Source organism: Chlorocebus sabaeus, chromosome 21 (genome assembly GCF_047675955.1).
Source record: "Chlorocebus sabaeus isolate Y175 chromosome 21, mChlSab1.0.hap1, whole genome shotgun sequence".
NCBI lineage: Eukaryota > Metazoa > Chordata > Mammalia > Primates > Cercopithecidae > Chlorocebus > Chlorocebus sabaeus.
Genome location: NC_132924.1, coordinates 124,706,532 through 124,731,840, shown reverse-complemented (window position 1 = coordinate 124,731,840; position 25,309 = coordinate 124,706,532). Strand labels below are relative to the sequence as shown.

General features: G+C 39.2%; 1 protein-coding gene, 1 non-coding gene and 1 pseudogene across 7 annotated transcripts in view; 2 read left to right on the top strand and 1 right to left on the bottom strand.

Moving 5' to 3' along the window:
• The window catches only part of GALNT11 (polypeptide N-acetylgalactosaminyltransferase 11), an 80,880-nt gene that overhangs the window by 31,459 nt on the left and 24,112 nt on the right, over nucleotides 1-25,309 (bottom strand). The window contains exons 2-3 of one of the 6 annotated variants that reach the window (XM_007983542.3): nucleotides 13,797-13,919; nucleotides 12,182-12,290 (exon numbers count right to left, since the gene is read on the bottom strand). The exons of 3 other annotated variants lie outside the window; for them this stretch is intronic. The gene's annotated coding sequence lies outside the window, so the exon portion shown is untranslated. 2 more of the 6 variants (XM_073009521.1, XM_007983541.3) reach the window with 2 other exon arrangements.
• LOC103227267 (small ribosomal subunit protein eS24 pseudogene) lies at nucleotides 12,702-13,256 on the top strand (annotated as a pseudogene).
• LOC119621644 (small nucleolar RNA U13) lies at nucleotides 21,474-21,579 on the top strand. Its single transcript, XR_005238188.1, has one exon. It is a non-coding gene; the product is annotated as a small nucleolar RNA U13 (small nucleolar RNA).

Here is a 25,309-nt window from a genome sequence, read left to right as displayed (position 1 = left end):
TGAGACTCCATATGAAAAAAAAAAAATCTTCCTCTCCAACCACAACACTGACTCCTCAGCTGCATCTACCCCTATGTCTTCAGTCTCATGACAGGCAAAGTCCAGGCACTCAGCCCTCCCCACTTTCCTTACGATTTAATTCCATTTCTGTCTCCAGCTATACACCCTGTAATGGCTTTACTTCCTTCTCTATCCAGCTGGGAACACTGTGTTAAATAACATATTAGAAAGTGATAAGTTCTGAGGAGAGAAAATAAAGCAGGGAAGAGCAACAAGGAGAAGGTGTGTGAAGCTTCAGGAAGATGGAGAGGGAAGGCCTCCCTGAAAACGTGATACTTGCGTCAAGACGTAAACTAGTGAGTACTGCAGCTATGTGGGGAAGAGCTATCTGGGGGAGGGTGGAGTAAGAGCAAAGGCTCTTGAGGTGTGCGACCAGTGGGGTCAAGGAGCCACATGCTGTGACCAAGACAAATCCACCAAAAACCAATGGTAACAAAGTAACTAGAAAGGTTACAAAATGTGCAAATGAACACTACAGAGATTTCTACAGAAATAAGGAGTGAAAATACAACTTTTTAAAAACCCATAGGATATGGCTAAATTTATAGCTTTTGATGCCTATATTAGAAAATATGACCACAAACTATGAATTAAGAAAAATATAACTGAATAAACCCAAGGAACATAAAATAATAATAAAAACATTATCAGGAATTAATAGAAAATGAAGATAAGACAACAGAAGTCAAACGCTGGTTCTTTAAAAGATCAATAAAATTAACAAAATAAAACTGCCTTTGCAAAATTATGACAGTAAAAGAAATCCGACATAGCTGACCTCATCTTGCTTCTGACCTCCAAACTGTCCCTGGTCACTCCTGGGTGTAGGCCAAGCTAACTTTAGGAGAAATGTGGTTTCCAGTTTAACTTAGGAGCAAGGATAACAGCCCCTCCCTGTAACTAGCCCCTTTCCTTGATCAGGGACTGAAAACCACCTTTGTAAGCAAGAATATGATAATGGGAACTGGAAGGGCCTAAACTCCACTGAAATGTAGGTGTAGTTTCTATAATCCCTTACTGCTCGGGAGTCCTGTGGCCAGACGTCGCAAAATTCATGACTTCCTCGATCGTTCCTATAGATAACATCATTATTGTAGAACCTGTAGAAAGTAAAAAGTTCCTCTTCAAAGTTTCCCTTCTTGTTAAAGAGTAAATCGTGTTAGAAATAATAGTTTCTTTTAAAGACTAACTTCCTTTAAGCCTCTTTATGCCAATAACTCTTTGTTAAGCCCTATCCTACCTAGCTGTTAAACATGCTCATAGGCACATAGTACATTCTATGTTCTTGTACCTTAACCAAAAAATTTGTGCTGGACATGCTCACAGGCACGTTCCAGCTCGCAGCCTATGCCCCTTCCCTATTTGGCACAAGCAACTTCCTCTTTTCCTTTGTCTTTCCATTACTTTTACCTATTTAGAAAAGTTTTAAACTGTTAGCCAATCAGGTTTTAGTTTAGATTGTGCGGTCCGGCTCCAGCCAATGGAGATAGGACACAGTAGCAGGAACAGCATAAGGGATAAAAATGCCTTCCTTTGTTCAAATGTGCTCTCCCCATTATTCCATCTGCGATGAGCACCCTTTCTGCAGAAAATAAAGACTGCCTTGCTGAAAGAATTAAATTTATATTCGAGTGCTATTTCTTTATGGCACCAGGGAACGAACATTTTACATATAGCAAACCTAAGATTGTTTTTTGAGATATCTTTCATACGGATCCTACCCAGGTTTGTGACTCATGACTCAACTGGTCCCAGAGGTGAACTCAGTGCACAAAGACTGTTTTCCACCCCCCTATGATTTCATCCCCAACCAATCAGCCACACCCATTCCCTAGCTCCCTGCCCACCAAACTGTCCATAAAAACCCTGAGCCTTCAGGAAAATGGATGTGAGTGATAAGCCCAGTTCTCCTGCCTGGGCCAGCTTCACGTGAATGAAGTTCTTTCTTGCCTGCAATGCTATGGTCTCAGGGTATGATTTTCTCTGTGGAGTGGGCAGGAAGAACCCATCGGGCAGTTACACAAACACTGGCAAAACATATCAAGAAAAATGCACAAATAAGAAAACAATGAGAAAGAGGCATAAATACAGACACATTTAAAATAGGAGTACTGTTTACAAACTCAGGTAAAATGATCAAATTCCTAGAAAAACATAAATGCACAACACCAGCTCTGGAAAATCAGGAACCTGGATGCCCTATAGTCCCTGTGAATGTTAAACTATCGTAAAAACATTTCTAGGCGATTTAAAGTGAGTTCTACCAAGTATCTAAGGAAAAGATGATTTTAGGTAGATGGAATGGCCTTCAGAGGACAGAAAATGAGGAAAGATTCTCCATGTCCCTTTCTGAGGCTGTTACCACTCTGATATAAGGGCAGTTTAAGGAAAGAATATTAAAGACAATCTCTAGAGATTACAGAAATCTTAAAAAAAAAAAAAAAAAAAAAAAAAGCCCTGAAACCAACCATGTTTTTAAAAACTGAATATACCATGAATACGTTGTATTTACTTCAGGTACTCAAAGCTGGTCCAATATTTGTAAAACCATAATCTACCACCTCCATAAATTAAAAGAAAAAAAACACATGGTTTGATCAATGGAGATAAAGAGTTTATTACAATTCAACACTCAATTCTTAACAAACTAGGAAAAATAGGGAAATCCTTGCCTGACAAAGAGCATCTCTAAAAATCTTGTACCAAACATGATACTAAACAATGAAACAACAAAACCATTTTCTTTGAAAATAGAAGACAAAGGTTCCCATAATCACTTGTATCACACTACCATAAATATAATAATGGAGGGCGGTAGTTTCAAAATACAGAAATCCTTGGAGTATTTATTAAAACTACAGATTCCCAGGGCTCCACGCCAGCTATGCTAAATGGGAATTCCCAGAGGTTAGGTTAAGGAATCTTTAGCTTCAACAAGCCTCCAAGTTAACTCTGATGCACAGCCAGATTTGAGAATCAATGGTATAATGAAAAGACAAGACTGAATTCTAATCCCATTCTGCCATATATCAGTTATGCAACTTTGGAAAAATTAGCAGATTTTCTTAGCCTTATTTTCATCAACTGTATTCCAAGTTAATGACATTGTCCATCTTACTGGATAATCAGAATGAAATGAAATACTCAGAATTACACAAGGTAAAATATGTAAAGTGTCAGATACAATGACTAACACACAAACCACCACCCTTTGCACTGAACCAAGACAATCTCCACAAGGGCTGTGACTTGCTTTTGCTGTTTGTTTTCTTGTTTAATGTTTTCCTTTCACTTAGCACAATGAATAGCCCACAGAAAATGCTGAAAAGTATCTATAGGATGAATACAGTAGAAACTGAACAAATATTAAATTTTTTGTCATTAGATCTAGACTTAACATATAATATCAATGGTAGACATGACCAGCCATCTGTTCCCTACAAAGACCTACAAGTCCCTACATAATCTGGCATTATCTCTCTGAGCACTTCTCCCACTACCTTCTCTTTGCATTCATTTTCTCCTAGACACAGGTCTCCTTGTGGGTCAAACATTTCACTTATACTCCATTACGGACTACGCACTGGCTCTTCACTCAGTCTAGAACGCTCTTCCTCCCAGGTAATTTCATGACGGCTTCTTTCACTGCCATTGAATCTTTGCTCAAGTATCATCTTCTCAGTAAGGCCCTACCAAGATTACCCTATTTAAAACTTCAACCCAGTCACTAAACATTAAACTGGTCTTCCTTATTCCATGGAATTTATCACCTTCTTACATATACATATTACTTATTCACTGAGTTTTTTATTTATTGTTTATCTCTCCCAGAAAGTATTGTTTTTCTCGTACCAGAAAGTAAGCTCCAATAGGGCAAGAGCTTTTGTCTATCCCTGGAGGTTATAATAATGCATAGAATATAGCAACAATTTAATAAATATTTGTTAATGAAAAAATATTTGTTAATAAATGAAAAAATTACTGTAATATGGTCATGCTTGCAAATTTCTAAACAAATCTGTTACTATCTTGTTTGGGCTAAGCAATACCTTAATACTATGCATAGAGGTCATGACCATCTTATTCAACAATAGTATAAAAACTAGCTCAGAACAACAGTCATGTTTATTTTTGCAAAAGGTACAAGAAACAACTCAGGAATTTATCGTCCAATTTCAAAACTTAAATAATGGTCTTTGTGATAAAAACAGGCAGACTAATCTTACAGAATTCACTGACAACGACAAACAAAAAAAACCCGGGAAACTACTTTCCTTAGGTTCCCTCTTGGCTACCTGTCAGCATCTAAGGGCAAAATAAAAAAGCTTTCTGCTCAAAGACCTCACCAACAGAATTTGGGCAGCTCTGTCCAGATTCTTCATGGAATAACCACCCTGGCTCATCCTATCTGCAACAGCTCAACATCATGATTCCTTGGTTTCCTGAGCTGTAAAATATATTAACTCTCAACAACTCTATCAGGCAGATGTTACTCTTTTTCCCAAACCATATTATAATTCTTTAGAGAGTATTTTTTACAAAGTAAATCATAATACTAAATTTAAAAACATATACATTTATAAAATCCCATCATTTCTTTTATACAATTAAGCATAATGGTGTTCAGAAGCAACAAAGGCACTATCTCTTTTCAGATAGGTCAAGAAGTTAGGGCTGGGTGCGGTGGCTGTCACCTGTAACCCCAGAACTTTGGGAGGCCAAGGTGGGTGGATTGCCTGAGATCTGGAGTTCAAGACCAGCCTGGCCAACATGGTGAAACTCGGGCTCTACTTAAAAAAATACAAAAACTGGGCCAGGTGTGGTGGCTCACATCTGTAATCCCAGCACTTTGGGAGACCGAGGCGGGCAGATCACAAGGTCAGGAGACTGAAATCATCCTGGCCAACATGATGAAACCCTGTCTCTACTAAAAATACAAAAATTAGCTGGGCGTGGTGGCACGTGCCTCTAATCCCAGCTAATCAGGAGGCTGAGGCAGGAGAATTGCTTGAACCAGGGAGTCAGAGGTTGCAGTGAGCTGAGGTTGCACCACCGCACTCCAGCTGGGCAACAGAGCGAGACTCTGTCTCAAAAACAAAAACAAAAACAAAAACTAGCTGGGTGTGGTGGCACACGCCTGTAATCCCAGCTACTCTGGATGCTGAGGATTTTCAGCATTGCTTGAACCCGGGAGGCAGAGGTTGCAGTGAGTCAAGATCATGCCATTGCACTCCAACCTGGGCAACAGAACAAGACTGTCTCCAAAAATAAAAAAAAGAAGCCAACACCCAAATATGAAGGAAATGCAACGAAATCAGATGTCTATTATTCAATAAACTTCTCACCTGCTTAAGAAACTAAAAACATCCAAACAAAAATCAAAAGCTAAAATCAAAATCTAAACTAATAATGAATGATAATGAATCTAGTATCTATACAACAAAATCCTTTTGTTTCATACTGTTTGCTATCCCTTCTAAAGGCAATTACCATGCCTTTAATATCCAAGTCTGAAAGCCTTTGAAAGGACAGTCAAAGCAAGTATCTCAGGTTACTTAAGGCAAAACAACTAGTGACAAATTCTTTCAATCATAAACTTGAATAGTTAACAGGGCCAAAACTTCAGCAGTTAGACATCAACTAATACGTTCTTCAAAGTTAAATGAATAAAAGGCTAACCAGTTGTGAACCTGAATTTATTAAAGTGAGACAAGTCACTATGGTCTTACGTTTTTCTTCAGTCATGGTCTGGTAGCTGCTCAGGGATAGGTGCCTTATAAGCTGAGAGGTGGGTGTTTGCCAGGAAGGTACAACAGACAGGAATGGGGCAAGGTATATACAGTGGGATGATTATGACAAATCACAGATTTAAGCCAGGGAAACAGAGATATGAGGATGTGGCAGTATGAGGCAAGATGAAAAATGTGAATAGGCCAATGGATTAGAGGTCCTGGTGTGGCTAAATAATTGCTAGAGTTGTTACCAGACAGAGGGAACCAGAAAGATGAAATGTCATGGCTGGAAAATGAGATGCTCAACATTGTGATTTTGGAGGGGGACAATTAATGACAGCAGAATCATCCTTTACAGATATGTGAACCCAAGATATCCCAGCAGACAATCTGCCTGTAGGGTAAGCACTGCTATACTTACCATAAACGACCCCCTGAGGACAGGGGTCACTTCCATCTTTTCAGACCCATATGTTTAGCATAGTGCTTAGTATTAACAATTAATACATACTTGTTTGTATAATTTTTGAAGTGTATTTCTGTTCCAGAAAAGGTTAAAGGACATTGTTTACATTCTGTGCAATGTGAAATCTTAGAGAAGAGTATAATATGTAAGCAGACCACATCCTAGGAAATGAGTGTTTATTGTGAAGAAGGAGAGGCAAGAAATGCGGCTAACCAGTTTAAACAGTTTCATGAGACGGTTTCATTATGAAACAAACTACTCAACACGCCAGCAAAAGTACCAAGTCTTCCTCTTAGATTTCTTAACAATAAATTTGAAAACACTGTGAGAGGAAATTTTAAAAAGAGGTGATTTTGTATAGTTCTAACAAAATCAACTTGAAAATGTAAATTTTTCTTTTTTTTCTTTTCTTTTTTTTTTTTTTAAGAGACAGGGACTCCCTCTGTTGCCCGGGCTAGACTCAAACTCCACACTCCAGGCTCAAGTTACCCTCCTCTCAGCATCCTGAACAGCTGGGATTACAGGTATGCACCACTACACCTAGCTAGAAGAGAGTAACTTTTAAAGAAAACACGACTTACTAAAATTGACTCCAGTCCCAAAGAAAGTCGTAAAAGAGTTCCCCAAAACAAAAACTCCAAAGAAAAAAAACAAAAAACAACAAAACAAACCACCAGGCACAGAGAAGAGTGTCAGAGGAAATCCTACTGCTACTGAAGCCACATATTTTTTTAAAGGAAAGCTTTCCAATTTGTTTTATGAAATGAACATAACATTTATTTCAAAAACCTGACAAAGACTGAACCTCCCCCACAAAAAATCTCATTTATGAATATCAAGACAAACATCTTAAAATATTAAGCACAAATTTAACAATAAATGTCTAAAACATTTATGAGGAAAACAATGCGAAACTGCAAAAGGTCCCAAAGGAAGACTTGAACTAATGGAAAGACGTACATGCCATATTCTTGGACAAAAAGACACAAAATCCTAATAAATACGTCAGTTCTCCCTAAGTTAACTTGTAAGTGCTACACAATCATGTAAATATATTATCAGGTTTTTTTTTTCTGGAGCTAGACAAGTTTATTATAAAGTTCATTTGGAAAAGAATAAATAAGCAGGGAATAGACAGATAAACTTTGGAAAAAGAACTAGCGGGATATGAGCCCCACTGCAGAGCAAGCGAACTCCAAGGCTTCTCTATTCAAACAGCACAGCAGGGCCCACGCACAGACAGACAAACCAATGGGAAAAGAAGAGAAAAAAGACCCAATTACATTTAGAAATTTAGAAATCTAGTATAAGTTTGCTATAAACAAATTTAGTATAAGCTTAGTATAAATAAAGACAACATCACAAACCTGAGAGGAAATGAATGACTTTCAACTAAATGATGTCAGACCAACTGTTTAGCCATATGGAAAAACAATAGAGTCTACTCCTCCCATCATTTATCAAGAAAATTGGATATTTAATTATAAAACATGACTCCATACAAGTACTAGAAGAGAATATGAGTAAATTCCTCTATTATCTGGGATTGGCCAAAATTTTTCTAGCTAGGACTAAAAAAGATCAGAATACAGGAAAAGAAACTGGATTACATAAAGACAAAAAACTCTGGATACTAAAAGACATAAAAAGAATAGCAAAAAGTCAAGTGACAAACTAGAAAAAATACTTATCATTGGTATCACAGACAAAAGAGTAATATCTCAATATTGGTTTTCTATTGCTATGTAATTACTACAAACTTAATGGCTTAAAACAACACACACTTATTATCTTGCTATTTCTGTGGGTCAAGAGTGAGTACAGCTCAGCTGGACCCTCTACTGAGGGTCCCCAAGGCTACAAACAAGGTGTCAGCCAAGCTGTGTTCTCTCCTAAAGGCTTAACTGGGGAAGAATTTGCTCTGAACTCACTCAAACTGTAAGAATTCAATTCCTTGTGGCTCAGGACTGACGGGCCCTGGCTTTTTAATAGCTGCCGGCTGGAGGCCACCCTCAGATCCTAGAGGTTCCCTGCAGTTCCTTGCCACATGGGCTTCACCAGTATGGCTCTTGACTCCATCAAGCCAACCCTGAGGAGTCTCCTACTCTGGTCTGCTTAAGACACAGTATTCTATAACGTTGATGTAGTCACAGGAGTGGCCTCCTATTTTTGCCATATGACCTAGCCTAATCAAGAGATTGACATTCTATCACCTTTGCTATACTCTGTTGGTTACAAGCAAGTCACAGGACCCGTCCCCACTGCAGGGAAGGGAATTACTGGGGGTCACCTTAGGGTCTGTCAGTCACAATCTCAAAGAGATTCTAAAAATAAAGGAACAACAACCTTATAAACCATTCACAGAACAGAAACACAAGTAGTTCTTAGCTATATGAAAAAAAATGCTCAAATCTGCTTATACTAAGGGAAATGCAAATTTAAATTACATTGAAATATCATTTCCCACCCGTTTAACTGAAAAAATCCAAAAGCTTGACAACATATTCTGACAGTGAGGCTGTAGAGAAACTTTCATACATTTGTAAAAAGCAAAGTAGAGGTTCCTCTTCAAAAACTTTCCTCCCCATCTAATTAGGAATAAATAGTAACTTCTCTTAGAAGCAAAATTTATTCAAAGACCTGTGCTAACATTCTTAAATATCTGCTAGCCGTGATAAATAAATCAATGTACTTTATGTTCTTAGCTCCCACAATTTAGCCTAAATATTTGCCCTCGCATGCTTATACTGGTCCAAGCATTAGGTCATGGCCTGTTCCTATTCCTCATTTGAAGGTGTTTTTACCCTTCTCAGCATTCCACAAGTTACTTCCTCTTTCCTTTGTTCTCCTCTGCCTTTGCCTCTTTCAAAAAGTTCTAAGTTGCTAGCCAATCGGGACAAATACAGAATGTGAGGTTCCATCCCAGCCAATGGAAACCAGACACAGCAGTAGGGTGGATGCGTCAGGTTTTAAAAGACCCTGTCTCCTTTGTTCAGTGTACTCTCGTGGCAAAACTGCTGGTGAGTGTACCCTTTCTGCAGAAAGTAAAAATGGCCTTGCTGAGGAAATTAAATTTATGTTCAAGTGCTATTTCTTTACATCACCGAGGAACAAGCATTTCTAACACATAGTATACCTTCTATGCAGGTTCATTTAGCAATATCCTGCAAAAATACACTATCTACTCTCTGACTTAGCAATATAATTTCTAGTAATCTATACCGCAGATAGTAAAAATAGGAAACAATATATGCATAGGCCTACTCACTACAGAACTATTTATAATAGCAAAAGGCTAAAATCAACCCAATTGTCCATTAATAAGGGGCTGGTTGAACAAACTAACAACTATCCACACAACAGAGCAATACACAGCTATAAAAAGGAAAGTGTCTTTATTAATTGCTAATTATAGATTAATCTGTAAATTATGTTGTCAGGTGAAAAAAGATGAGAAGAGTATATATATAGGATGCTACATATAAGTACACACACCTGCCTATATTATAAAACAAAGGATAAAAAAAGGAAAGACAAAGCGTAATATTGGGCTGGTTTCTAGCATCCCCCATAAACCATTTTTAAAAAGCTGATATCCATAAGAAAAGGAAGAAAACAGATAGAGTGGTATGGGGTCAGGGCTGGAAGCTGACATCATCTTTGTAAGTGAAGAGTAGCCTTATACTACTATGCAATCCAGGAAACTAGAAAAATGTGTATACAAAAACATGCAAATAACAATTTAAGCACATACATACTTAAATCTGCACAAAAAGCAAATTTTTATTGTGACTGTTAGCATCTACTGTTGTTAATATCTAAAAACTGTTGTTAATATCTAAAATGTTTTCTGGTGAACTATTTAGGTCGCAAAAGGACTAAAATCTCAGCTCACCCAATTTACATTCCGGCATCATCATCAGATTAGCCTGAGGGGTATTTCTCAACAGCACAATACCCGGCTTTGAGGTAAGAAGGCTCCTTTTGAAATGCTTTTTCTAGTCGTCCTCTAATAGAGGACATAGTCCACACCAGCTATAAAACTGTGCTCCATAAAGCAGTTAAATTACATAAAAGTCACTAAGATAATGCCTGTTATGCAATGTCACTCTACAGATGATGGCTTAATTCCACTAATCTTCCAGTTTAAACAATCTAACGTTTTCCAGAAATCTTAATCTTTCAGAAATCTAAGTTATTTCTGAATGATTTAATGAAAATCATTAAATAATCCGAAAGAAAAGGCTGATAAACTAGGAACACAATAGAAGATCTACAGGCGAGGCTCCATTCAGGGTGCTGGCAATTAATGTTTTTGTTTGTTTGTTTTTTTGGTTTTTTTTTGAGTCAGAGTTTCACTCTTGTCGCCCAGGCTGGAAGGCGGCGGCAAGATCTCGGCTCACTGCAACCTCTGCCTCCCGGGTTCAAGCGATTCTCCTGCCTCAGCCTCCTGAGTAGCTGGGATTACAGGGGCCCACCAGCAGGCCCGGCTAATGTTTTGTTTTTTTTTTTTTATTAGAGACGGGGTTTCGCCATGTTGGACAGGCTGGTCTTGAACTCCTGACCTCAGGTGATCCGCCCGCCTAGGCCTCCCAAAGTGCTGGGATTACAGGTGTGAGCCACTGCACTTGGCCCACAATTAATGTTTTAATAGCTTTTGCTATTGTGCTAAAAGCTCAGAAAATACAGAGAAGCAAAAAGGAAACTATTTAAAAATCACTAGAAGTCTCACCACTTCAATGTTCTGCTATATAATCTACTACTTATTTTTCATCTTTCTTCACTATCTACAAAATGCTATACCGCTTTTGGCAAAATTAATTAATCGACTCAGGTTAGCAGCATTATGGCTAATTTTCTTTGTTCTTTCTTTTATTTAAAACATTTTCTACAGGGAATATGTAGTGATTTAAGAAACGAGATAAAAAATTTCTTAGGGAAAAACTCCCTAACTTGAAAATATAAGAACAACTATGGAAAAGATTAAATACTTTAAGGCTATGAAAGAAATAGGATACCATATCATTTTAACCTCACAAGCAAAGGGGATTTCCATAGCCACATGTCCAAAGAAAACCGAACGGTTTTAAGCACACTGAAAGAATATTTTAATTTCATCAATATGTCAAAAATACGAGAATAAAATTTGAGTACTGAACAAATGTTCTAAAAGCACAATTTGAAGAATAGTTTTTCCTCTATGAATCATTATCTAATCTGAAATTCATAATCACCTTTTAATGTCCATCTTTTACCACAAGACTAATGAGACAATTCTATTTCACAGGACAACGTTCATTTTCTACCAGTATAAAATAATTTTCACAGTATTTAATGCATTTAAAATGTATTTAAATATTTACCTTTTGGTAATTTCCAGCTATTTTCTTGTAAGATACCCTGTATTACAAATTGTCAAACAGCAAATATTTGTTAGCTTTTTCCATACAAGAGGCACATTCATATTTTAACTCAGCTGTAGTCATGTGAGTACAAATATTAATTTACAACAGTACAGTACCTACATACCCCTGTGAAATTACCAGGTGATGACAACATAAAAATACACATTATTCTTTCTCATTCCTTATCTACCCTGAAAACTAGAAGAAATAAACTATAGCTACCAATAGTAGTTTATAATTACAGATAAGGAGACTGCTGAATTAGGAAAGGTTCAGAGCAAATTCCAGACATCATATGCTCCCTGGGAATGATCCTCAGACATCCCTGATATTTATGAATCTCTTCTCTGTAAAACAATCAAAAAGAACATGAACGCATGAAATGTCTAACACTGTGTCTCAAATGCAGAAGAAAACCACAAAGTAATGCTGATGGGAGAAAGAAGCAAATTTAATCAAACACACAGAAAAGAAACTAAAAGGACAAACAACATGGCAAATAGCTAAAAGAGCAAAACCTGGGGCAGCTGATGAGCCAGTGAACAAGGGATGGTAGACGCTGACCATTATTCTTCAACACTGAACAAATGCCCAAGTAAAAAGTAGCAGCTCTCGCTCACTATAGACCTGTGGAAGACAAGAAGGTAAAAGCTACCATAGCCTCAGGGAGCAAGCATGAGGTCAGTTGGTTTCTACCTCCTAATTCTATGAGGTAGAAAAGAACAGTAAGGAAAACAAATAATATACATTGAAATAAAATGACTATGGGCACCTGCAACTGTGTCCAGCTATTATACATAAATATTAATAGTAGTAGTATTAATAAAAGGGTCTTCACTTGCATCCTACACATACTCTTTCCTGTGTCAGGTATGCCATTCATCCGTGAGAGGCATTCTTCCTAGTTGGCCAGGAGAGACAGAGTAAGAGCTACCTATAAACCATGACTGAGCGGTGCTAGTGAGGGGCTCTGCCCCCTAACTGCCCATTATGCTGAAATTCCTGCATTATAAAATAATCCTTTGGGTCTGGAAAGCTTGTCTTTTATTTAAGATGTTCTTGCTTTTCCTCCCTGACTGTCTGAAGATAGGCCGCCATCATGAACGACCCGTAACTATCTGCACTCGCAAGTTCATGACCAACCGACTACTTCAGAGGAAACAAATGGTCATTGATGTCCTTCACCCCGGGAAGGCAACAGTGCCTAAGACAGAAATTCAGGAAAAACTAGCCAAAATGTACAAGACCACACTGGATGTCATCTTTGTATTTGGATTCAGAACTCATTTTGGTAGTGGCAAGACAACTGGCTTTGGCATGATTTATGACTCCCTGGATTATGCAAAGAAAAATGAACCCAAACATAGACTTGCAAGACATGGCCTGTATGAGAAGAAAAAGACCTCAAGAAAGCAACGAAAGGAATGCAAGAACAGAATGAAGAAAGTCAGGGGCACTGCAAAGGCCAATGTTGGTGCTGGCAAAAAGTGAGCTGGAGATTGGATCACAGCCAAAAGAGTAAAGGTGCTGCAGTAAAAGGCTACCTGTGTCCATTTTGGATTTTTCACGAGCAGATTAATAAACTAAAAACTTTCATGTGGAGAGAAAAAAAAAAAAAAAAGATGTTCTTATCTTGTGGTCTTCAATCAAAACAGAAGTTGCATCTTTTTTGTCCAATCAAAATTTTTGGAACTCTAGTACATAAATTATTTTGTAAATGTGATTTAAAAAAAAACATGTAATTCATCAGTTGTTAGAAAAACACTTACTCTCAGCAGAATTCTGAAAACCACTGCTAAAATTAGAGAGCAAGAGAGGAAGGAAGCTCAATCTGAGGAAAATGAATCAGACTATTACTTAGAAGTGGAAAACTTTAAAAATCACCTTATGCTATATTTAGAATCTCTTATTCTGTGGATTGTCATCTTACAGGGGGTTTCAAAAATCTCTGCCATTATTTATTCAAATATTCCTTCTGGCCGGGCGCGGTGGCTCAAGCCTGTAATCCCAGTACTTTGGGAGGCCGAGGCAGGTGGATCACCTGAGGTCGGGGGTTCCAGACCAGCCTGACCAATATGGAGAAACCCCGTCTCTATTAAAAATACAAAATTTGCCAGGCATGGTGGCACACACCTGTAATCCCAGAAACTCAGGAGGCTGAGGCAGAAGAATAGCTTGAATCCAGGAGGCGGAGGTTGCGGTGAGCTGAGATTGTACCATTGCATTCCAGCCTGGGCAACAAGAGTGAAACTCCATCTAAAAAAAAACAAAAACAAATATTCCTTCTACCCCACTCCCTCTTCTCCTTCTAGAATTCCAATCACATATGTCAGACTTTCTAAGGATGGGGTGTATTTCTTACAGTCTCTTCAGTGTTGCCCAGCCTTTCCCCGCTCACACGTCATTCAGAGAGGTTTCTTCTGATCTCTCCGGGGGCTCACTTTTCTCTTCAGCAGTATCTGATCTGCTGAATCCACTGAATCCTCCATTCTGGCTACTGTATTTTTTAGATCTAGTATTTCGTTGTTTTTCAGGTCTGCTTTGCCCCTTCGTATTAAGTTTCCAATTCCTTGTTGAAATGTTTTTATTCAACTTTTATCTCCATGAACGTAATAAACATATGGTTTAGCGTCTGTCTGGTAATTCCACTGTCTACAAAGCCTGTTTCTATCCTCTGTTATCTGTGCGGGTTCTTGTTAAGGTTGTCTCCCACTGGGCCGGGTTACACTGACTTGGTTGTGTGGTGGACACTCTATTTGAAAAATCATTTCAGAAATCATTTGAGACATGAGATGTTATCTTCCTCTGGAGAGGATTTTCATCTGCCTCTGTTAGGTGGCTGGGGTCACCAGCAATTTGAGATTACCCTAATCCATTTCACCATTTGAGATTTACTAAACTCCCAGGTGACCCCATGGAGCTTCAGTCCAGGCAAAGGCGGGCGCACTCCCAGCCCATGAGTGTTCTGGACAGCAGTCTCTCAAGGCTTCAACATTAACCCTAGGTGGCTCACCAGATTTCTTACCCACGGCAAGTCCTAGACTCCAGTTTTTGTTCCTGTCCTCCTGTGAGTCAGTTAACTACACTCCCCAGCCTCTCACCTGCTCTTCCAGAACAGCAAATAGCGGGCAAAAGCGGCTCTGGGTCAGAGGCTCATGTCTCTGGATTTCTACCTCCCTAATCTTAGCCCAGTAATTCTTTACTGTGTTGTAAATTCCTTGATGCTTTTCAGAAAAGTATCAGCTGGCTTTAACTAGGTTACTCAGACCATTATCGGAAGCACAAGGCCAGGGCTATTTTCTAAACAGTTGTTTTTGCATTTCAAAGTGTGCAGGCTAGGTATTGCCCCCGCCCCCCAAAAAAAAAAAAAAATCAGCAAATCAAACTGTGACCAAATCTTGGGCCTTTTTTTTTGGAGACAGGGTCTCACTGTCACCCAGACTGGGGTGCAGTGGTTATGCTCATAGCTTACTATAGCCTCCAACTCCTGGGCTCAAGCGATCCTCACCTCATCCACCCAAAGTACTGGGATTATGCATGAGCCACCATGCCTAGCCTTTTTCAGAAAAATTTTTTTCTCCATACATAGTGAACTGTATAGGAAATTAATTTCTGAGTATCTACCACCCCAACAGGTTTAGAAAGCTGACAGTCTTAATCAATCTGGCAAATCACCAGATCCCAGTTCATGCTGTTAACCAAGCCCAGTAAATAAACATCGTAGTTACTGTCCTTTGCAGGTCCCGTGGAGCATTACCATCCCACACAGTGTTCTGAATTCCAGCTGCCAGTACCTGTATCTCTCTGGCTTCTGAAGCCCATCTACCCACATGCAGGGCAGGCCCAAACTACAGGGGAATGTGTACCGACCTACCTGAGGGCAGTCCTCACAATGTACTGATAAAAACGACCCCAGCTTCCTTAAATACAGCCTCCCTCCAAACTCCCAGTGGAAAAATAACAACTCAGACATACGTATTCTACACTGGCTAGAGAATTCCCCAGCACAATCAAGCTTCAGTTGTCCACAGCGGGACCTGGCTTGAAAACATGCCCTTTATTGGCTGTCTCTCCTAGATGGCACACTGCATTCCCCTACTGGTGTGTCCTGGGATTACCTGGCAAATACACAACTTGGATTCAGATTTCAATCCCAAGATCTGCTTCTAGAGGAATGAAAACTAATCAATTCAGGTTTCAACAGAAAAGGAACAATTTGACAAATCCTTAGATGCACTAATGAAAAATCTAATAAAGAGAGCCTTTACAGCTTTTGTTGCCTTAAAGTGCAAAAAAATGCATAGAAAAACGTTTTTCTGAAAAGTAGTAAGATATCTTTATACTTGCAAGAACAGAACATTAAAAAGTGATAACCTTGTCTCTTTTTTTTTTTTTTTTTTTGAGACTGTTTCACTCTTGTTGCCCAGACTGGAGTGCAATGGTGCAATTTCAGCTCACCGCAACCTCCACCTGCCAGGTTCAAACGATTCTCCTGCCTCAGCCTCCCAAGGAGCTGGGATTACAGGCATGCCCCACCACACCTGGCTAATTTTGTATTTTTGTAGATGAGTTTCTCCTTGTAGGTCAGGCTGGTCTCAAACTCCCGCCCTCAGGTGATCCGCCCACCTTGGCCTCCCAAAGTGCTGGGATTATGGGGCGGGAGCCACCGCACCCAGTCAAAAAGTGATAAGCTTTTCTAAGGAAAGCAAAAGCTACCAGGCAGTATAGTTTGAAATCCTTATTAATCAGGTGATATATAAGAAAGATTAAATTTAGCATAATCAAACCTAGACACAATACTGCAGCACTGAACCTATGTGTCTAAAGCACTGAAGTGGTAACAAGTCACAAAATACAAGTTAAAAAGAAGGTGGTGACTTCGCTTTCAGCCGCAACATGTAATGAGTATAGAAGCCTTCACTCCTGATGATGACAAAAAGCTGGGAAAACTCAAAATCAATGACTCTTCTGGGACCTTCAGAAAACGGAGCTAACAGGGCAAACTGTGCTGGAAACCTGGAAAGACACAGACGAGATCCGCTTACCTGGAGCAGAAACTGCCGGAGCCATAAGCTGGTGCTGGAGGCTGGATGTGGACTAGTGAGACAGTGAGAAGCTCGGGGAAGCAGTCTCAGGAGGTGTGGGACCCACACTTCTGTGGGTTTTACCTCCAGAAACTCCACCAGGCACTAAGGTGGAAGATCCCAGAAAGATCCCTTCTGGCAAGGGAGGGGAAGAGTAATAAGCCCAGAGTTTTCTCTGCCACAAAGTCATTTGCTCCAGGGGAAAAAAGCTTTGCCAGATCCTTCTCCTAACTAGGTAAATGCAAAGGGCATTCCTCCCACACCAGTTCCCTCCAGCCTTCCTGTCATACCTACAGGGCAAAAAAATTTGCAAAGGTCAGGACCTCAAGGAAATAGGGCGGGAATAGGGGACAGGGGAGAAGAACTCTAACACTAGAGAAATACTTGTGAAGATCACCACCCACTGTAAGAGTGAACCTATGTGAGACCCAGACCCACTGTCAGACTGAGATTTAACCAGATTCCAGAACTCCCACCCTCCCTCACACTTTACCACCACACCCACAGAGTTCCAAATATACTAAAAGTGGCTTACAACTCAAAGAGGAAAAAAAAGGAATAAAGCTGGAAGTATCATGCTCCCAGACTTCAAAATATACTACAAAGCTGTAGTGATGGAAACATGGTACTGGCATAAAAACAGACACACAGAGCAATGGAACAGAACAGAGAACCCAGAAATTAATCCACAGTATCTACAGCCAACTGATTATTGACAAAGATGCCAAGAATACTCACTGGAGAAAGGACAGTATCTTCAATAGATGGTACTGGAAAAACTGGATATTCATATGCTGACGAATGAAACTAGCCTCCCACCTCTATATGAAAATCAACTGAAAATGGATCAAAGACCTGATGTAAGACCTGAAACTATAAAACTACTGAGAGAAAACAGGGGAAATGCTTCAGGGCATTAATCTGGGAAAATATTTTATGAATACTACTTCAAAACCCCAGGCAACAAAAGCAAAAACAAACACATGGGATTATGTCACATTAAAAAACTTCTACACAGCAAAGGAAACAATCAACAGAGTGAAAAGACAACCTACGGAATGGGAGAAAATATAAGCAAACTTTTCATCCAAAAGGGGATTAATATCCAGAATAAACCAGGAACTAAACATCTCAGCAGGAAAAAAAAAATCAGATTTAAAAATGGGCAAATGATCTGAACAGCCATCTCTCAAAAGAAGACAAACAAACGGCCAAAAAATATATGACAAAATGTTCAGTTATCACAAATCATCAAGGAACGGCAAATCAAAAGCACAATGAGGTATCATCTCATCCCAGTTAGAGTGGCTATTACCAAAAAGACAAATAAAACAAAACCAACAAATGCTGGGGAGGATGCAGAGAAAAAGGAACTCTCATACTCTGTGGGTGAGAATACCAACTAGTATAGCCACTATGGAAAACAGTATAGAGGTTCCTCAAAATCTGCAAATAGCATACCATATGATCCAGCAATCCCACTACGGGGCATTTATCCAAAGGAAAGGAAATTGGTATATCGAAGAGACATCTACATCCCCATGTTAACTGCAGCATTATTCACAACAGCCAAGATACGGAATGAATCTGGGTGTCCAACAGATGAACAGATAAAGAAAATGTGGAATATAAACACAATGAAATACTCTTCAGCCATAAGATGAGTGGAATCCTGTCATTCACAGCAACATGGATGGAACTGGAGGATATTAAGTGAAATAAGCCAGGAACAGAAAGTTAAACACCACATGTTCTCATTTACATGTGGAAGCTGAAAAAACAGTTATCTTACAGAAAAATTAGAACAGAGGGTACTAGAGGCTGGGAAGGGTAGGGGGAAGGGAGGAGATAGGAAGAGATTTGTTAAAGGATACAAAATTACAGCTAGATAGGAGGAATAAGTTCTAGTGTTCTATAGCACTGTAGGATGACTACAGTTCACAATAACATATTGTACAGTTTCAAATACCTGTAAGGAGAATATTCAATGTTCCCAACACAAAGAAATGATAAATGTATGAGTCGATGGATATGCTAATTACTCTGATCTGATCACTGATACATTATTATATGTATAGAAACATCGCTATGTACCCCATATACACAATTATATGCCAACTGAAAAATAAAATAAAATGTATACTGTAAACTCAAGAGTAAACACTATGATGGAAACAAATGCTTATTCCCCAATGTCGCAGAGAAGAATCAGCAATCAGACAAAAAGTTTCCTCAGCAAGGTGACGTTTACTCTGCAGAAAGGGTGGTGTCCGTCAGCAATCCTGCCACGAGCACACACAAAGTAAAAAAGACACTAGAATATTTATCCTTTACGCATGAGGTCCCTATTGCTGTGTCCTGACTCCATTGGCTGGAGCCAGACCTCACAACCTAAACTAAAACCCGATTGGCTAACAGTTCAAAACTTTTCTAAATAGGTAAAGGCAGTGGGGAACAAAGGAAAAAAGGAAGTTGCTTATGAAAGGATTTAGAAAAGTAGTAATATTCCCAAATAAGGGAAGAGGCTGCAAGCTGGAACATGCCTGGGCACGTTCAGCACGAATAATCTGACTAAGGGACAAGGACACAGAATGTATTACGTGGCTGTGAGCATGTTTAACACAGATACTGAAGTCAGAGTATGCTTATTCTGTCACATTTGCTACATAAGGCTTAACAGAGAGTCATTACTATAAGAAACTTGAAGAAAGTTCTGAGAAAAGTTATCAATAACATTTATGATTTAAAGGGGAAGCTTTGAAGAGGAACTTTTGCTTTCTACACATTAGAATTTTTTTTTTTTTTTTTTTTTTTTTTTTTTTTGAGACGGAGTCTCACTCTGTCACCCAGGTTGGAAGTGGCACGATCTTGGCTCACTGCAACCTCTGCCTCCCAGGTTCAAGCAATTCTTCTGCCTCAGCCTTCTGAGTAGCTGGGACGACAGGCATGCCCAGTTAATTTTGTGTTTTTAGTAGAGATGGGGGTTTCATCATGTTGGCCAGGCTGGTCTCAAACTCCTGACCTCAAGTGATCCACCTGCCTCGGACTCCCAAAATCCTGGGATTACAGGGGTGAACCACAGCACCCAGCTTTAAAAAAAAAGAATTTTTTTTTTGAGACAGAGTTTTGCTCTCGTTGCCCAGGCTGGAGTGCAGTGGCATGATCTTGGCTCACTGCAACCTCTGCCTCCCAAGTTTAAGCGATTCTCCTGCCTCAGCCTCCTAAAAACTTTTTAAAAGTATAATTGATATGCTACATGGTAACTGACAGAATAATGGTCTCCTCAGAAATATACACACCCTAATCCCCAGAATTAAGGTAGCAGATGGGATTAAAGTTGCTACTCAGATGACGTTAAAATACAGAGATTATTCTGGATTATGTGAGTAGACCCAATATAATTACAAGGGTCCTTAAATGTGAAAGAGGGAGGCAAAAGAGGAGATCAGAGTGATGCAATGTGAGAAGAACTCGACCTGCTGCTAGCTTTGAAGATGGAAGAAGAGGGCCACAAGCCAAGGACTGCAGGTGGCTTCTCAATAGGGCAAGGAAACAGATTCTCTCCCAGAACCTCAAAAAAGTGAAATAGCCCTGCCAACACCTTGAGTTTAGTCCCCTGAGACGCATTTCAGACTTCTGACTTCTAGAACTGTAAGATAAGTTGTGCTGTTAGGAATAGGAAGCTCATACAAGAGATGAGATAAAGTTGAATCACATAAAATGCCCAATTAAAAAAAAATTAAAAAGCAATGAATGCAAAACAGTTACGAAGATGGAAGATGCTAATCCAACGATATTAATAATCACTTCTAATGTGAATTGTCTAAATATACCAATCAAAAGAGAGTGCCACAGTGGACAAAATTTTTTAAAAAGACCTAACCATATCATGTCTGTAAGAAACCAACTTGAACTATAAAGATTTAGATATGCTAACAGTAAAGGGATGGACAAAGATGTATCATGCTGATGTTACTCAAAAGAAAGCTGGAGTAATTTTAACTGCAGACAAAACAGATTTTGTCTGATAATCAGGGATAAAAAGGGTCTTACATAATAATAAAGAGGTCGGTTCTCCAAGAAGACATTAACAATCTTGAATGTGTATGTTTCAAATAAGAAGGCATCAAAATACATGAGGCAAAAACTAAGAAAAATATAGAGACAAATCCACTACTACAGGTGGAGACGTCAACACTGTCAGTTATTGATAGATCAAGCAGACAGAAAATCAGTGAAGAAACTGGTAACTTCAACAGCACAGCACTATCAATCAACCTGATCTAAATGACATTTATAGAAAATTCCATTCAACAATAGTAGATATACATTCTTCTCTAGCTCACATTCACCAATATAGACCACATTCTGGACCATGAAACACATCTTAACAGATTCAAGACTAGAATCAAGACTAGAAAGCATACAAAGCATGGTCTCAAATAACATGAATTAAACTAGAAATCAGTAACAGAGATATCTGGAAAATCCCCAAATATCTAGAAATTAATACACTTCTAAATAACCCATGGGTCTAAGAAGTCTCAAAAATTAAATAACATTGAACTAAAGTAAAAATGAAAATATAACTTAACATTTGTGGGATACAAAGCACGCAGTGTTTAGAGAAAAACATGCAGCATTAAATGAAAATATTAGAAAGGAAGAAAGGTTTGAAGTCAATAACCTAAGCTTTCACTTCTGAAAATGAGAGAAAGAACAACAATTTCTTTTGTAGTTCATAAGTGTGGTGATTGGATTTTCAAGTGCTTGTGGGAAATATGCCTCCCTCAAATCTTATTACGAAGTCAGCCCATTTTACTTGTCTGACATGAACTTAGTAGAAAAATTAAAAATTTAAAAATTAAAAATAAAAAGGAAAACAATTTAAGCCTAAGGCAATCAGAAGAAAAAATACAATAAAAATTAAAGTAGAAATCAGTGAAATTGGAAAAAGGAAAACAGTAAGAGAAAAATCAACAAAACTAAAAGCTGGTTCTTTAAAAAGATCAAAAAAAGTGATAAACCTCTAGCCAGGTAAACGGATTAGACTGTACCCTCTCTTCCCTGAGAAAAAAGACAAAAGACAAATTACTGGTATCAGCAATGAAGAATGAGTCATCACACTGCTCCCGTGAACAGTGAAAGGATAATAAAGAAATATTACAAACAACTCTATACCCACAAATACAAGACGAAATGTATCAATTTCTTTAAACTATCAAAACTCACCAACACAAAAACCTGCACATGAAACCTTACAGCAGCTTTATTCATAACCGCCAAAACTTGGAAACAACCAACTAAGAGGTCCCTCAAAAGATGAATGAACAGTGGTACATCCATACAATGGGGTTTAATTCAGCAAAAAGAACTATCAAACTACACAAAGATGTGAAAGAAACTGAAATGCATATTGCTAAATGAAAGAAGCCAGCTTGAAAAGGCTACATATTGTATGCTTTCCATTATATGACATTCTGGAAAAGGTAAAACTATAGAGATGATAAAGAGATCAGTAGTAGTCAGGGGCTCATAGGGTGGGAAGGCAGAGGGTTCAATATGAAGCACAGAGGAATTTTTAGGGCAGGATAACTTCTGTGTAATCATTATGACAGAGGCAGATACATGATCCAGTGCTGGAGGTGGGGCCTGGTGGGAGATGCTTGGATCATGGGGGTGAATCGATCCCTCATGGCTTGGTACTGACTTCCTGACAGGGATTTCTTACAAGATCTGGTCATTTAAAAGTATGTGGCACCTCCCTTACCACTCTCTCTTGCTTGCTCCTGCTTTCACCATGTGACACCCTGCTCCCCTTTTGCCTTCTGCCATGATTGGATGCTTCCCGAGGCCTTCCTAGAAGCCAAGCAGATGCCAGCACCATGCTTCCTATAAAGCCTGCAGAACTCTGAGCTAATTTAACCTCTTTTCTTTATGAATTACCCAGTCTCTGGTATTTCTTTATAGTAATGCAAGAATGGCCTAACACACACCCAGATCTTGGTTTTTAATATCATTCTCCAATAAAAAGGGACCAGGAGTCCTTAGGAAAATGGCTGATTCTAAGACTGGGACAGGAAATATGCAAGATGGCTCTTGCAGTGCCAGAAAATAAGGAAGTGCTCAATAAAACAAACCAAAACCACAATGTCGGGGGCACATCAAAGGGACAGATGGAACCAACTGAAGAGCTCATAATAGCCATAGCCGTGACAATCATCTGAACAAAAAAATAAACCAGCCATTCCTTTGTGTCTCCCCATCTCCTTGGGCCTCCCTGTTCCCTAAGACACAACTGTATTGAAATCCAGACAATTGATAACTCTACAATGGCCTGTAAGTGTTCAAGGGAAAGGAGAGTCACACATCTCTCACTTTCAATAGAAAACTACAAATGATTTAGCTTAGTGAGGAAGGCATGTGGAAAGCCAAGACAGGCTGAAAGCTAGGCCTCTTGCACGCAAAGGAAAAGTTCTTGAAGGGAATTAAAAGTGCTATGCCAGTGAACACAGGAATAAGAAAGTGACACACCCTTAATGCGGATATGGAGAAAGCTTTAGTCCTCCAGATGGAAGATCAAACCAGTCAAAACATTCCTTTAAACCAGTCTTAGGGCTAGGCCCTAACTCTCTTCAATTCTATGCAGACTGAGAAAAGTAAGAAAGCTGCAGAAGAAATGTTTGAAACGAGCAAAGAATTGCTCATGAGGTTTAAGGAAAGGTATCATCACCACAACATAAAATATAAGGTGAGGCAGCAAGTGCTGACAGAGAAGCTGCAGCAAGTTATCCAAAAGATCTAGCTAAGATCACTGATGAGGTTGGCTACACTAAACAATATATTTTCAATGTAGACTAAACAGCCATCTATTGGAAAAAGATGGCATTTAGAACCTTTCATAGCTAGAGATATCAATGTCTGACTTCAAAGGATAGGGTGACTCTCTTGTTAGGGGCTGATGCAGCTGGTGACTTTAAGTTGAAGCCAATGGTCACTCACCATTCTGAAAATCTTAGGGCCTTTAAGAATGATGCAAGATCTACTCTGCCTGTGCTCTAGAAATAGAACAACAAAACCTGGATGACAGCACATCTGTTTTACAGCATGGTTTACTGAATATATTAAGCCCACTGTTGAGACCTACTAATCAGAAAGATTGCTTTCAAAATATCACTGCTCACTGACAATATACCTAGTCACCCCAAAACTGTGATGGAGATATATAAGGAGATAAATGTTGTTTTCATGCCTGCTAACACACTGTACATTCTGCAGCCCAAGGAATAATTTCTACTTTCAAGTCTAATTATTTAAGAAGTAAATTGCATAAGACGACAGCTGCCACAGATAGTGATTCCTCTGGTGGATCTGTGCAAAATAAATTGAAAACTTTCTGGAAAAGCTTTATCATTCTAGATGCCATTAAGAACATTCATAGCCAGGCATGGTGTCTCATGCCTGTAGTCCCAACACTTTTGGAGGTGGAGGTGGGAGGGCTACTTGAGGCCTGGAGTTTAAGACCAGCCTGGACAACAGAGGGTTACTTGAGGCCTGGAGTTCAAGACCAGCCTGGACAACAGACCCAATCGCTACAAAAAAATACCAAAAAAAAAGTTGGACATGGTGGCATATGCCTGTAGTCCCAACAACTCGGGAAGCCGAGGCGGGAGGACTGCTTGAACCCAGAAGTTTGAAGCTGCAGTGAGCTATGACTGCAGCACTGCACTCCAGCCTGGGTGACAAAGCAAAACTGTATCTCACAAAACAACAACAAAAAAAACCCACTCATTAGAGGAGGTCAAAATACCATTTTTTTTTTTTAGTCCACATTTGCCAGAACAACAAAATATCAATATTAACAGGGGTTTAGAAGTTGGTTCCAACCTTCATGGATAAGCGACAGCTTCAAGACTTCAGTGGAGTAAGTCACTGCAGATAGGGTGAAATAGCAAGAGAACCAAAATTAGAAGTAGAGACAGAAGATATGGATGTGCAAAGAAATGGTTTCTTGAAATGGAATCACTCCTGGTGATGATGCTGTGAACATTGTTCAAACAACAAAAAGCATATTACTAAACTTAGTTGATAAAGCAGCAGCAGGGTTTTAGAGGATTGACTCTAATTTTGAAAGAAGTTCTACTGTGGGTAAATTGCTATCAAACAGCTACAGAAAAATCTTTTGTGAATGGAAGAGTCAATCAATATGTCAAACTTTACTTTACTTCTGCCTTATTTTAAGAACTTGGCCGGGCACAGTGGCTCACGCCTGTAATCCCAGCACTTTGGAAGGCCAAGGCAGGTGGATCATTTGAGGTCAGGAATTTGAGACCAGCCTGGTCAACATGGTGAAACCCCATCTCTACTAAAACTACAAAAAAATTAGCCGAGTGTGGTGGCGCATGCCTGTAGTACCAGCTACTCGGGAGGCTGAGGCAGGAGAATCACTTGAAGCAGGGAGGCAGAGGTTGAGGTGAGCTGAGATTGCACCGGCCTGGGCAACAGAGCAAGATTCCATCTCAAAAAAAAAAAAAAGAAGAACTTGCCACAGCCATCCTAACC